The sequence below is a fragment of the Peromyscus maniculatus genome, chromosome 12 (assembly GCF_049852395.1).
Source record: "Peromyscus maniculatus bairdii isolate BWxNUB_F1_BW_parent chromosome 12, HU_Pman_BW_mat_3.1, whole genome shotgun sequence".
In the NCBI taxonomy this organism is placed as follows: domain Eukaryota; kingdom Metazoa; phylum Chordata; class Mammalia; order Rodentia; family Cricetidae; genus Peromyscus; species Peromyscus maniculatus.
Window position 1 is genome coordinate 11,073,803 of NC_134863.1, and position 13,629 is coordinate 11,087,431.

At 42.4% G+C, this 13,629-nt stretch overlaps 1 pseudogene; it reads right to left on the reverse strand.

Moving 5' to 3' along the window:
- LOC143268211 (bcl-2-related protein A1-like) overlaps positions 1-13,629 on the reverse strand; it is a 282,316-nt pseudogene that overhangs the window by 128,564 nt on the left and 140,123 nt on the right.

Below are 13,629 nucleotides of genomic sequence, written 5' to 3' on the forward strand. Positions count from 1 at the left end.
GAGAGCTTTCATTACTGCTTAAATCCATTGCATGTTATAGATCTTTTAAAACTATTCATCTCATCTTGGTTCAATTTTAGTAAGTCACATTGTCTAGAAATTCATCCATTTCTTTTTGATTTTCTGACTTAGTGGAATATGTATTTTCAACATGAGACGTGGTGTTTTGTGTAAGTTATGTTTTTGTTTATATGTTTTAGTTTGATGTGAATGGGTGTTTTGCCTGAATGTATGTCTGTGCATCATATTTTGCAGTGCCCAAGGAGGCCAGAAGAGGCCATCAGATCCCTGGGACCAAACTTATAGACCAGCTGTGAACTACCATGTGGGTGCTGGGAATTGAACCCAGGTCCTCTGGAAAAGCAACCTGTGCTTTTACCCAGTGAGCTGTCTCTAACCTCCAGACCTGATGTTTTTCATTTCACTGGTATCTGGTGTGATGGTTCCCTTTTTACCTGTAATTGTATAAGTTGGTGCCTTCTTTCTTTTGGTTAGTTTGGTTTGTCAATCTTATTTATCTTTTCAAAGAACCCACTCTTAGTTTCAATGATTATGTTTTTCTTTTCATTTCTATTTCATTAATTTCTGGACTGATCATAAAGATTTCTTTTCATTTACTTACTTGAGGTTTGGCTTATTCTTTTTTTTTTTTTTCCTTTTTACGAAAATCCTTTAAGGTGTATCATTCATAGTATTTGCAATGTCTCTGATTTCTTCATCAACATGTAGAGCTGTAAAGGTCCCTGTAGGACTGCTTTCATTGTGTCCCAGAGGTTCTGAGACATTGTTTTCACTGTCATTTAGTTCCAGGACCCATTGTTCAATAGTCTGTTGCTTCTGTTGTACACGTTTCACAAAACCCCCAAAGGCCACCAAGAAGTCTTTTTCCAGTGCAAGCACATAAGGGTCCTTTTCCCAATTTGACCTCCTCCCAATTTGGGTAGCTTTTGCCTGCTTGCCAACCTTGACCAGATGTCCTCCCTATGCTAATTCTCTGATGGTTTCCACCCTCCTGAGTGCTTAAGGGAAGTTCCTTGTTGGTGTATCCTGCATATTGGGCATTAACAGCTTAGATGCAAGATTGTAAATATCAGTAGCAAACTTCTGCCCTCCGGGGTTCTCACATTTTGCTGTAAGCCTGTATTTAAGGTTTCCTCCCTCTTTCAATAAACAGCATTCAGCATTCTGCTGAGGCGAATGACCCGCTGTCTTTTGTCTCTGTTTTTCAGTCCACAGCCCCTCACTCAGACATGGTGAATGGGTGGTGGTAGCGCAGGTGTTATTGCTACAAATGGAGGTCCCGAGATCCAAGAAAGAAGGGACATCGCTGATGGACACCCAGGTAAGCCTGGCCAGCAATTTAAAGAAAAAAAAGAAAAGATAAGGGTGAATTGAAATGGGTGCAGCTAGCTCACAGTCAGTTAACTGGACTGTTGAAGCAGGAGGGCACTGAAGTTAAGATAGGGCAAGACAGCTAAAGATTTTAAATAAAAAAGGAAATCTTCCCAACAGAGAAGAGGGAGGGAAAGGAAATTTCCCATTAGAAAAGGTAGAAAAAATTTAATCAAGAAAAAAGGATTTTCCCGGTAAAAGGGGGGAAATTTTTGAAACTAGACCTAAAGATTTTTAGGGCCCTGTGGAGGAAGGATGAAGAAAAGATAAAAGCCTCTTCCCAGTGGTAATGGAGGAAGAAAAGGCTCTTTCCAATTTTAGAATTTTCAAGATAGCCAAAACTCTGAGCTCTTTCTGCCTGCCAGCACAGAGCGGCAGCATCTGAATTACAAAGAGTCATAGAAGTTTCGTTGTCTGTTTGCTTAATTTTGGTTTAAATGTTCATTTTTTTCTCAGAGTGGGAATAATTCAATATATAGAATCCCTTCATGGGAAATGTTTTTCTGTTTTTCCCTTAATGGTGGGAATAATTCATTATTAGGTAGTCCCTTCATGGGAGTAAGAGAACGTTTAAATGTGAGTGCTCGTGTGTGGGGCACGCGTCCAGCAAGGCAGCGAAGGCGTGTGCGAGACAGCCCAGAGCAGCAGGCAGGCGGGTACACACAGGCAGGAGGCATAGCCACAAGGCCCATGAGGGGAACAGGCTCATGGGCGGGCAAGTGAGCAGAGGCCAGGAGAGGGACTAGCACTAAAAGTTTAAACGGGCCCAATTTCTGGTGAAAAATGGTTTCGGTCAGGACATGGAATGCTAAGTCAATGCTGTTTGAATTTCCAGGGATATTAATCATTCATGTATAAAGGATGTTCTGTTCTTTTGATTGTCTTAATAAATTCTCAGATGAATGATTGACTCTCATGGTAGATAAACTAAGAAACAGAATTCATAATTTTGAACTATATATTAGGTATGCTTTTGTCTGTTGATCATTACTGAAAATTTGGCTCTGCTCTTTAAGTTGCTTTCTAGAATTCTATAGAAATATAACACCTGAGCCAGGTGGTGGTGGTGCACACCTTTAATCCCAGCAATTGGGAGGCAGAGCCAGGCAGATCTCTGTGAGTTTGAGACCAGCCTGAGCTACCAAGTGAGTTGCAGGAAAGGCGCAAAGCTAAACAGAGAAACCCTGTCTCGAAAAACCAAAAAAAAAGAAAGAAAGAAAGAAAGAAAGGAAGGAAGGAAGGAAGGAAGGAAGGAAGGAAGGAAGGAAGGAAGGAAGAAAGAAAAGAAATATAACACTTGAAATTCATTGGGTTGTTAGCTTATTAAATGTTATTGCTAAGGTAAACCCATAAAAAATAATCTCTTACTGATAAAGAGGTTACAAAATTATTTTTCCAGTAAATAAAATACAGATAAATTGTTTGATCCACATTGCTAATAATTGGCTATTTGTGCTAATGTGTTACTTGAAGATTTTATAAAAATACTACAGAGTATTGCCAAAAGTTACCTCTTCAAATCCTATAGAGATTGTATTTAATGCTTTTATAATTGACATATGTAAAAAGGACCATGGAAATAGAGGCTGGTGATAGAACTGCTCAATTATTATTGCTTTCATATTTCAAATGCAAAATTGTGCCTATATATAGAACTGGAGGTTTTTGAAGTACAGGAGAAAAGGTGATTTGACAAACAGATATCAATGATAAACAGCCTAAATTAAAAATACAATTATATGGGATTGAGATTGAAAGACTACTGGATTCTGGTGCGGGACATATCTATAGTTTACAAGAATCCTGAGATCCAAAATGGCCTCCACAAGAAATCAGGAAAATGAGGGCTATTACAAGATCTTAGAGCTGTAAATACAATCATGCTTTTCATGGGAGCAACACAGCCTGGTTTGCCTGCCCCGTGGCAATTCCTAAATATTGACATTTAATTGTGATTGACTTATATGGATGATATTTTAAAGATAAAAAACTTGTTTTTGATGCCTTTTCTAAATTACAAGAGGTTCTTAGCCTGGCTAATTTACAGATAGCCCCAGAAAAGATACAGGTATCCTTTCTCCATCATTATTTAGGTCATGAATTGTTACACACAGGCATACTTCCACAAGAGATTAATCTGCGTATGGATCAGCTACCCACGCTTAATGATTTCCAAACCTTTCTGGGAGATACTCAATGGCTTTGGTCCACTTTAAAGATTCCAACAGGTCAGCTTCATCCTTTGTATGTCTTAAAGGGCAACCCTGACCCTTTATCTCCCCGTGAATTAACAGCTGAAGGGCATACAGGCCTACAGTGTGTCCAAGGGGCCCTGGAACAGGCTCACATGCAGTATATAGATCTTTCTTCTCCCTTATTGTATTTGATATTTTGTTTTACTCATTCACCTACTGGAGTGTTTTGGCAAACAGGTCCTATTCTATGGGTATATTCCCTAGCTTCTCCAGCAAAAACCATTACTCCTTATCCTCAGGCTGTTGCTCAGATTATATTTAAGGGAATCAAGATCAATGTTCAAACTTTTGATAAAGAGCCAGATATTGTGGTGACCCCAGACACCCAGTCTCAAAATGGTTGCAAGCTAATGATAATGATTGGGCCATATTGACATGCTCCATGCAGGGTCGGTTTGATACTCACTAGCCCTCTAATAATGTGTGTCAATTTTTTTAATTGCATCCTGTTATATTTCCCAAGATAGTGTAGATGACTCCTATTCCTCAGGCCTGTGTGGTATTTACTGATGGCATTTCACGTGGTTTTGTTGTGGTAATTTCTGGTAACATAGTGAAGAGAATGAAAGTCCAAGGCACTTCTGCCTAGATGGTGGAGGTATGGGCACTGTTGCTTGCTTTACAGATGTTTTCTGATGAGCTTTTAAACATTTATACTGAGAGCCAATATGTGGCACATGCAGTTATGCCTTTGGAGACACCAGCCTACAAACCATCCATTTCTCCCATTCATGAATATTTATTGCAAGTGCAAGGACTCATATGGCCCCACTCACATAACCTTTATGTGGGCCATATTAGAGCTCATACTCAGTTGCCTGGACCTCTAAGCAAAGGTAATCAGAGGGCTGATGCCATTACTCATTATGGCTGTCACATTAGTTTGTTCTGCCTTTGAAAAGGCTACTCAGTTGCATCAATGTTATCATCTTAATGCTGGATCTCTTCATCATCATACGGGCATAACCCGGGAACAAGCCATCCAGATAGTTAAATCATGTCCTATTTGTGCTGAATTTTTAACTGTTCCTCATTTGGGAGTTAATCCCTGAGGACTTTTACCTAATCATGTGTGGCAAATGGACATCACACACGTGCCTTCCTTTGGAAAATTACAATATGTCCATGTGTTTATTGATCCATACTCCTCTCTAATTTTTGCTTCTGCCCATTCAGGGGAAAAAAATTAAAGATGTAAAGAATCATTGTCTTCATGCTCTTGCTTACATGGGAGTGCCAAAATGCATAAAGACTGATAATGGTCCTGCCTACAGCACTATGGGATTTTCAAAATTCTGCCAAGATTTTTCTATCATTAATAAGACTGGTATTCCTTATAATCCTCAAGGACAGGCTATAGTAGAACACTGCCATTGTACCTTAAAAACATATATTGCTAAAGTAAAAAGGGGGAGCTAGGGGCTCATCTCTCCTCTCCACATTCTATTCTTTCCCTTATTTTATATATTTTAAATTTTTTATTGGTGGATTTTGCTGGAGTATCTGCTGCAGATAAGCACTGGAGGGCTCCTGTTGCAAATCATCCTCTGGTGCAATGGAAGGATCTTTCTACTGGCACTTGGAGGGGACCCGATACAGTGTTGGTGTGGGCCCAGGGATCTGTTTGTGTCTTTACACAGGACAATGAGGTTCCTCTTTGGGTTCCTGAGTGCTGTGTGCACCCTGTAGCTGCTGCTGAATCCCAACATGGCAGAGACCTATTGTCCTTTGTGAAGAACTCTCCCCTTCTGATGCCAATGGGGATTGAGAGCTCAATATGGCCAGCCTTGGCAAGCATTAATGTAAGCCTAGGAACTGTAGCCATGCAGTTGGATTCTTCAGAAGGTAAGGTACTGTAACTGCTTTTTCAAGTATGTTTGAGAACGTGTCACCTAGACACCTTGGAGATTAAGGATAACCCTGAAGGTCACTGACCTCCATTTGTTAACAGTAGCATGCCAGCTAAGCCTTTTCACATTTTGTAACCCTCTTCAAGCTGGTGTAGTACCTACTTTTCAGGAGTGGCTCTGTGAAACATTTATTGGCCTCCTGAAATTCATCTAGCCTCTTTTGAAGATACCTTAAAATTTGTGAGCCTGAATGTAGCCATTATTGAGACCATTAGTTCTGCTCCTTGTATGCTGTCTGTTTTCTCTTTATGGTTCTTAGTTGTTCTTTTGCAGAGCTGCCAGCTTAAGTCATGCTGGGATCAAGAAACCTGGGCCTTGGTGGTTCTTGTTCCTGGAGTTGTGTCCATGCCAGTGGACTGTGGCAGTAAGACACAGATGGTGCTCACACGCTCCAGAAGAGATTCTGAAATTGCTGTTGCCAATGTTGTTGTTATCACAGTGGTGGCCACTGTTGCTACTGTTTCTGGGATTGCTATTTCATAATTGGTTACTACAGCTAGCACAATGGAGACCCTGGCAGCAAGAGTAGCTACCACAGTTAATTACTCCTTTATTCTATTGGGCATGATAAATTTAATTCAACAGTTAAATACATTTTGATTGGCTTTGAAAGTTATAAAATTTATAAACTCAAGTTCCACTTGCTTTTGGGATACCATCTTACAAGGACTCCAATTTGCAGTAAGGCTCATTAAGGTAGGGAATGATTCAATTGCCTTTAGCCTACTGGCTATTGGTGCATTTGGACTTCTGTTGGTCTTCTCTGTGTCAAATGCACAGATTGCAAGCCCAGTGCCACTTTGAGATCTTTGGCAGCAGTTAACTCTACAGCTCACGTGGTTGAGCCTGTATGATAATGAGTATTCAGAGACGGGTAATGCTTGGGGGGCACTCACCAACCTAAGACAGAGCATTTGTGTGGCCTGGGCATGTGTCTCCATGACAGGTAAGGTGACCTGCTGACGTCCCACACAACCTAAGTCAGAAGCTCATTTTTTAGTAAAAAGGGGGGACCTGTAGGGCCCTGGCCCTCCCATTTTGGGTAACTGTTGCCTGCTTGCCAACCTTGACCAGATGTCCTCCCTATGCTAATTCCCTGCTGGTTTCCACCCTTCTGAATGCTTAAGGGAAGTTCCTTGTTTGTGTATCCTGCATATTGGGCATTAACAGCTTAGATGCAAGATTGTAAACATCAGTAGCAAACTTCTGCCCTCTGGGATTCTCCCATTGTGCTGTAAGCCTGTATTTAAGGTTTCTTCCCTCTTTCAATAAACGGCATTCGGCATTCAGCTGAGGTGAATGATCCGCTGTCTTTTGTCTCTGTTTTTCAGTACACAGGTAGTACGGGCGTTATCGCTACATTCAGGTTCAACATGGGCCGCTGCAAGGCAGATGGAAGGAAAGATGACGACAGCCACAAGCCCAGGTGCAGAGGATTTTTAAAGGGAAAAACCACAAGCTGGGAACTGGCAACTTGGGATTGGGTAGAAGGGGCACGGTGATTTTTTTTTTTTTTAAACTATTGGTCTAAACTTTCGGCAGGGAACAACAACCCGCTGAACAGGACTATCTGGACTGCTCAGCAGGATTATGTAGATATCTCCAAGGGCCATAAACCACAGACAGGATCTTGTTAAGCTTTCCTTTAAACAGCAGACAGGATGTCTGCAGGAGAATACTGCTCTGTATCCATTCAAGTTATCATGGCATATTCCTGAGCCTGTGAAGTTAAGTCTAGGCTTTCACAGTTCATCAACATCAGTTGTGTGTGCCTTAGGGTTTCTTTTGATGTTCACCTGTAGACATATTCCACTGGCTTCATCAACATCAGTTGTGTGTGCCTTAGGGTTTCTCTTGATGTTCACCTGTAGACATATTCCATTGTGATGAATAGGTGTGGAACCAAAATAAGACCAAAATGCTCTCACCCCAAAACTAAAGGCCTAAGACTGTAAAGGCCTAAGACTACTCCTTTTATCTACAGGCCATAAGTTACTGGAACAGGCCAGAAGTTACTGAGACCAGTCAGTTCAGATTCCAGAAACCAGGAAGTGTAAAAGTACAGAGTCACAAGGTAGTCAGGAGGTAATGGCTGCCGGACTATGGAATGTCCTCTCCCTGGCTCCCTAGGCAGCTGCTTGACCATAGAATGTCCCAACCCTAGTTTCCATAGTGACTGGGTAATCTCCAGATGCCCCCATCTGGGGGCAGCCAATGAAAAATGGTGGTGGGCAACTACTTCCTTAGAAGGAAAACTGAATTGTGATTTCTGGAATTCCTAGACACAAGCCAATCAGAATTGTACCCATACTAGCATCTCCTAAATGATGTAACCTTGTGATTTTTCCCTTTAAAAACTTCCTCCAGCTTCCACTGCGTTGGATCTGTTGGACGAAGTCCCTGCCTAGGCTTGTGTTGCATTTGGATATCCACGATTAAACCTTGCTTTTGCATTCCGGCTTGCTCGTCCTTGGTGGTCTCTCTGGGGGTCGCGATCTGGGCACAACATAGGATACAAAGAATTACTTCTGTTTTCCTAGGTTTGTTAAGACTAAACCAAGCTATCGGATTCCTGCCATTTTATTTGTTTTGTACTGTTTGGGGTTGTCCTTCCTTAGTATTTAATTCTAGCATGGTTCATCTGGCCTGAGCCTCATGGGTAGATTTTTTTTCTCTTTAGTCAGGATCTCTTTAACAATCACCTGCAGAGTTGGATTGGTATAGTCATAAATTACTTTTATCTTTATCAGAATTTTTTATTTTTCCTCCAATAATGGCAGGTAACTTTGCCTGCTTATATTATTCCACACTGGCAGATAACTTTCAGAACTTGATAAATATCACCCCAAGCCCTTCTGGATTTTAATGTTTGTTGACTAATTGGTGTGGTGGTATTGTGTTCCCCAAAATATTGTGCACCCTAATAAACTTATCTGGGGTCAGAGACAGAACAGAAAGTCTATAAGAAGACAGATACACATGAAGTAGCTCTCTTGCTGAGGAGGACAGCAACGGCAGTGAAGGGCAAGGTTTTTAGCTCTTAGCTATTGCTCTGACCTCTTGGGCTTTTAACTCTGCAATTGGCTCTGTGTTTCTTATTTAATAAGATTGTTCATCTACAAATTGGCATTATTTGTGGGGGTCCAGCTCCCACCTTTTAGAAGGTTCCTAGGTAGAGGAGAGAGGAATTAAGGAATGTCAGATGGAAAGAGAGACCTAGATGACAAGAAGAAAGACAGAAACACAGGATAGCTTCGGGAGGGCCTGGTCAATACCCACCAGCCTTGTCCTTCATTGAAAAGGGCTTTTATAACATGCCATGGGCCAAGCAAAAGACCACCTGCTTGCAAGATCCAAGCACACCATCCAGCCAAGTGTAATCACACCCATGGTGAAATCATCCCATTATGCAGCCCTGCTGGGTGAAGCAGCTCAGATTCTCTGATCCTGAGTAAGTTCTCACTAAGGAAGCCTCTGTGGGCTCCCACAGTTACTCAGATGGGCTGCGGCTTGGTGTTCCCTCTTGCCGCCCACCTTCAGTATACTTCCTGTCTGTGTCTGTAGCATTCTAACTGTAACATGACCAGGGAGGGACTTTTCTGGTTTGTTCAGTGCTATATGCCTCCTGTATCAAGGTTGGCATTTGTTTTCCTAACGCTAGGAAATTTTCTGTTGTGATTCTTTTGAAAATGGCCTCTGTGCCTTTAGAATGAGATTTCTCCTTCTATCCTTATAATCCATAAATTGGATCTTTTCAGAATGTCACATATATCTTGTACTTCCCACCAGTACCTTTTTATTGTTTGATCTTTAGCCTTGTGGGGTTGTTTCATTTCTCTTCTGTCCTCTTCTTGACTTGTTCTGTTGCTGAGACTCCCACAGTTTTAAATTTTGACTTGCCAGGGTTTATTTCCAGCATTTCTGCTTGGCTTTCTTCAGTGTCTCTCTCTTTGTTGATTTTTTTCTTTCATAACATCCATCACTTATGGATTGCCCAGAGTCCAGGGAAGATGCTATGTCTGGTGTGGGATAGCTAAGGGAAAAAAAATCTATGTATACTATGCTCTTATGTCTGTTAACTTTATTCCTCTAAGACAAAATTTTATCAATTCAGCTACAGCTCCATCAGGCATTCAAGGCAGGAATAAAACTAGATACACCAAGCTCTTTGTACGTCTACTTTATTTCTCTGGGATGAAATCCTGTCTACATAGCTTCAGCTCCATCCTGACACTCAGTTCCTCTATGTCCCCTCTTTTCCTGTCCTCTCATAGTCCTGCTAACAACTAAGCTCTTATGATTCCAGCCTCATCTTCATCCTCTGTTTCTTCACCCTCCATCTTTACTTGCTCTCTATTGTGGCTCTGATGAACTCTACAAGAGTTCTGTCTTACCATCTATGAAATCTCTGTGTTCTTCCCTTCTCCTGGGCGGTGTTGTTCTGTCTCCTCTACAGAAAACGCCTGTCCCTTCTTCCCCTGGCCACCTGGATCTTTGCCCCCTCGGGAATGTTGCTCCACCCTACCTTCCACCTTGATATGTAAAAACCTCTTTTGTTCTCAGTCAGCTGCTCTGAAGAACCACTAGGCCTCAAGGCAAGAGCATGGCCTGAGCTTCATGTGCACAAGAAACCAAGCTATGTTTCTCCAGCCAGCCTGTCTCCTAGGTTTATTGGGGGAGTTAGTTACCTAGAAGTTCAGCAAGTCTGAGGAGCTGACCTGTTTGCCAAATGGTCTGGGAATATTTGGGCATGCACAAATTTCATAGCAGAATACAGCTGAAACATTAAAAGCTGGATAACAGCAAATATTCATAATAAATGGCTTGCCTTTTGACAGACCCTTGGGCAGTCAAATTATAGCTTTAATACACAACTGAATCTCTATACTATATCTTGTGGCTCACCACAATCATCTTTATTTTATTCATCTGTTTGTGTTCTTGAACATGTTTGTTATCATTATCTTGAGTTTTCTGGGATTTCATCAAAATCACTCTTACTAGATACCATTACTGGATGGTTAATCAGTAATACAGTAATTCTAGAGGAGGTATGCTGTCTTGATTTTTTTTTCTGTTCCTCTTTAATGCATTAGGGTTTACACATCTGGGGTTATTTCTTTGCTTGCTTGCTTGCTTACTTAATTTTTTTATTTAATTTTGTTGGTTTGTTTTAAAGGTTTTTGTTTTTTTTTAAGTAGGCATGCATGATGATTACCTTTCAACATGTCACTATTTGTTTTTGTTTTCTTTAGTCAGTATTTGCAGGATGAAAGTAAGACCAAAAGAAATACAGATCTCAATCTCTTAGAGTGGACCCACTGTAAGGATTCTGTCCTTATTACATCATCAGTCTGCGAGGGTGTCCCAGCCTAAAAAGCAGACGTGCCCTCCCACTCTCTTTATATATTCTCTTTGTCCTCCACACAGTCTCTCTCTCTCTCTCTCTCTCTCTCTCTCTCTCTCTCTCTCTCTCTCTCTCTCTCTGCCATAGCCCCGGCCAGGAACAACTGCCGCTCTAAACCCCTTCATTGGTGCCATTCAGACTTGGGGAGATCAACTAGGACCTGCTGCGACCACCACCGCCGCCACTGCCTCCTCCCCACTCCAGCGAGACCACAAGACCGGAGACCACGAGCGTGCGTGTGAGTCCCTCACCTCTGCGGGACCCCCACACCGCTACTGCTCCCGCCATGTTTCTTCACTACACAGTGAGTTCCTCTGCCATTCTCGAGGCTGTAGTCTGACCTATAGTCTTTGCGACAGACACCCTGGGAATTGTCCTCGGGCTGCACTGGCAATGACACATTTTTGCTGCTCCTGACAAGGGGGTCAATGCTGTCTTGGTCCATCAGGTGGACCACCTCCAGCATACACCTCAGCCCTTAGCATCCCTTGATGAAGAGGGTGGCTAACCTGAGCTGATTCATAGATCTTTCTTCTCTCCTCGGGGATGCCTGAGACTGGAGTCTGATCCCAGTTTGTTATTTTAATTTTTTATTTTTCTCTCGGCTAGAGCCGTGGGACAAAGGGGCGGATACATTTACCACTTACATTGGCATATATATACGGGTAAATCTGGCTACAAAACAGCTTTGCGGGAACTTCTGCCAGTGAACGGGCAAATAAAAGAGTTACTTTATCCCCAAGCTTTCTGCTAAAGCTATGAACCCTTCTCCCTCCCTACTTCTGATGTTTTCTTTTCCTCTACCACGTGCAACCTTTTCTGTCTGACTTCGACCGGCAGTGGCAGGCTCAAATGGGCGGGCTTGGGTGGCTTCTACTGACTCTCGCACTGACTCACCTTCACTCCACCCACTCATTCTCAAACTGCCTTGAGAGGCACAGACAGGTCTGGAAGCAGCTAAGATCCATACAAATAAGTTTACAGTAATCAGGATGGCTCTTAAGCCAAAAATCAGCCTATAGCCTCAGACAAGTCTTCCAAAAGGATCGTTTATAGTCTGCCTCCTGGCAGATCTTCCAAAAGCTGTCCTTAAGCCAGCAATCATCAGACAAAAAAACAAATTCAGGACACAGAGTAAAATCCGTCTCTTGTTCCCTAGACCACCCCGACTAAAACTGAAGCATCTGAAAAGCAAGGTTTCTGACCCCACAGGCAAAAGAGTCATCTGTGGCATTTAAAGTGTGCCAGGGAAGAGATAAAAGCCGGAAAACAAAATTGCCAAGTGCTGGCACTCACTGATTCCCAAAAGCTGTTGGGTCCCTGTTTTAAGTGAGGAAAAGGCCACACTAGCAAGTGCCCTGCCATGCTCATCAACAGCCTTGTTATAAGTGCCACCTATAAAGACAGCTAGTCAGCTGACTGCCCCCAGGCACCAAGACGCATGGGTACATCAAGCTAAGACCTCCAGCAGACCTAGGCTTAGCTACAGACATGGCAGGGAACCCAGAACACAGCAGGGAAGCGATCCATTTCTTTCCTTCTGGACACCAAAACCACCGATACAGTCCTGAAAGTTTTTGGATGCCACCTCTCCTCATTTCCCTATTGTCGGGGTACAAAAGACAGCCTTACCCACCTCACCAGATTTAATTGAACTTTCAGAGTTACTTAATGGGAAAAGATTTCCAACTAAGATAGGAGCTTTCATTTCATTGCCTCACTCCAGATCTACTAGCCTGTGTTTCTCACGTCCACACAGACAGGTCCCTGATCTTTGCCTTGTCCCTAATTCCAAAAAGTAAGTTCTCATGCACCACAAGCTTTTCTCTTCCCAGTTCCCTGTTCTAACTCACTGTTCAGCTAATGGTACAGGACCACCACAGATCTGGAGTCCAGAGATCATTAAGTAAGAAACTGTAACAGCTAAAAGGTATTTACACCCCCAGACCCAAAAGCTTCTGGGCACTACAAAAAAGACTTTAACATAAACATCTATTACTACAAAATGCTTTTAATAATTGATCATCTGTCTCCTGGATGCCGAACTAGTAAATGAATCAGGTGCTTTAAAATAATCTGTCTCTGATAAAGCTTAACATGTTTCAAAACCAGCTTAAATCCAACTGGACAGGCCGGATCTACCTCAGATAAGTGCCAACTCCCTTGGTCTAAAAACACTCCAAAAAATGAAATAATAACTATTCTTTTCTCTCTAAGCATTCTTTTGTGTCACCAGCATCTTGTCAGACAGAAGGTTCCCAGCACAGCCAAGAGGGATGCATGTCTCCAGAGCAATGGACAGCAGACAGTATCTCACAACGCCTGTCTACCTTGGAAGACCCCCCTTCCCCATTCCCCCCAGAGCCAACTGATGTCCAACAGTCAGCTAGAAGCAGCTTTTGAGAGAAACGATGCCCCTATTCCCATCTACCTGCTGCTTTTATAATAAGCGAAAGTCCGGGATGTAAGGATTCTGTCCTTATTATGTTATCAGCCTGCGATGGCATCCCAGCCTAAAAAGCAGACATGCTCTCCCACTCTCTCTCTCTCTGTATTCTTTCTGTCCTCCGCACAGTCTCTTTCTCTCTCTGTGTCTCTCTCTGTCTCACTATCTCTGTCTCTGTCTCTCACTCTCTGTATTCTTTCTGTCCTCTGTGCTGTCTTT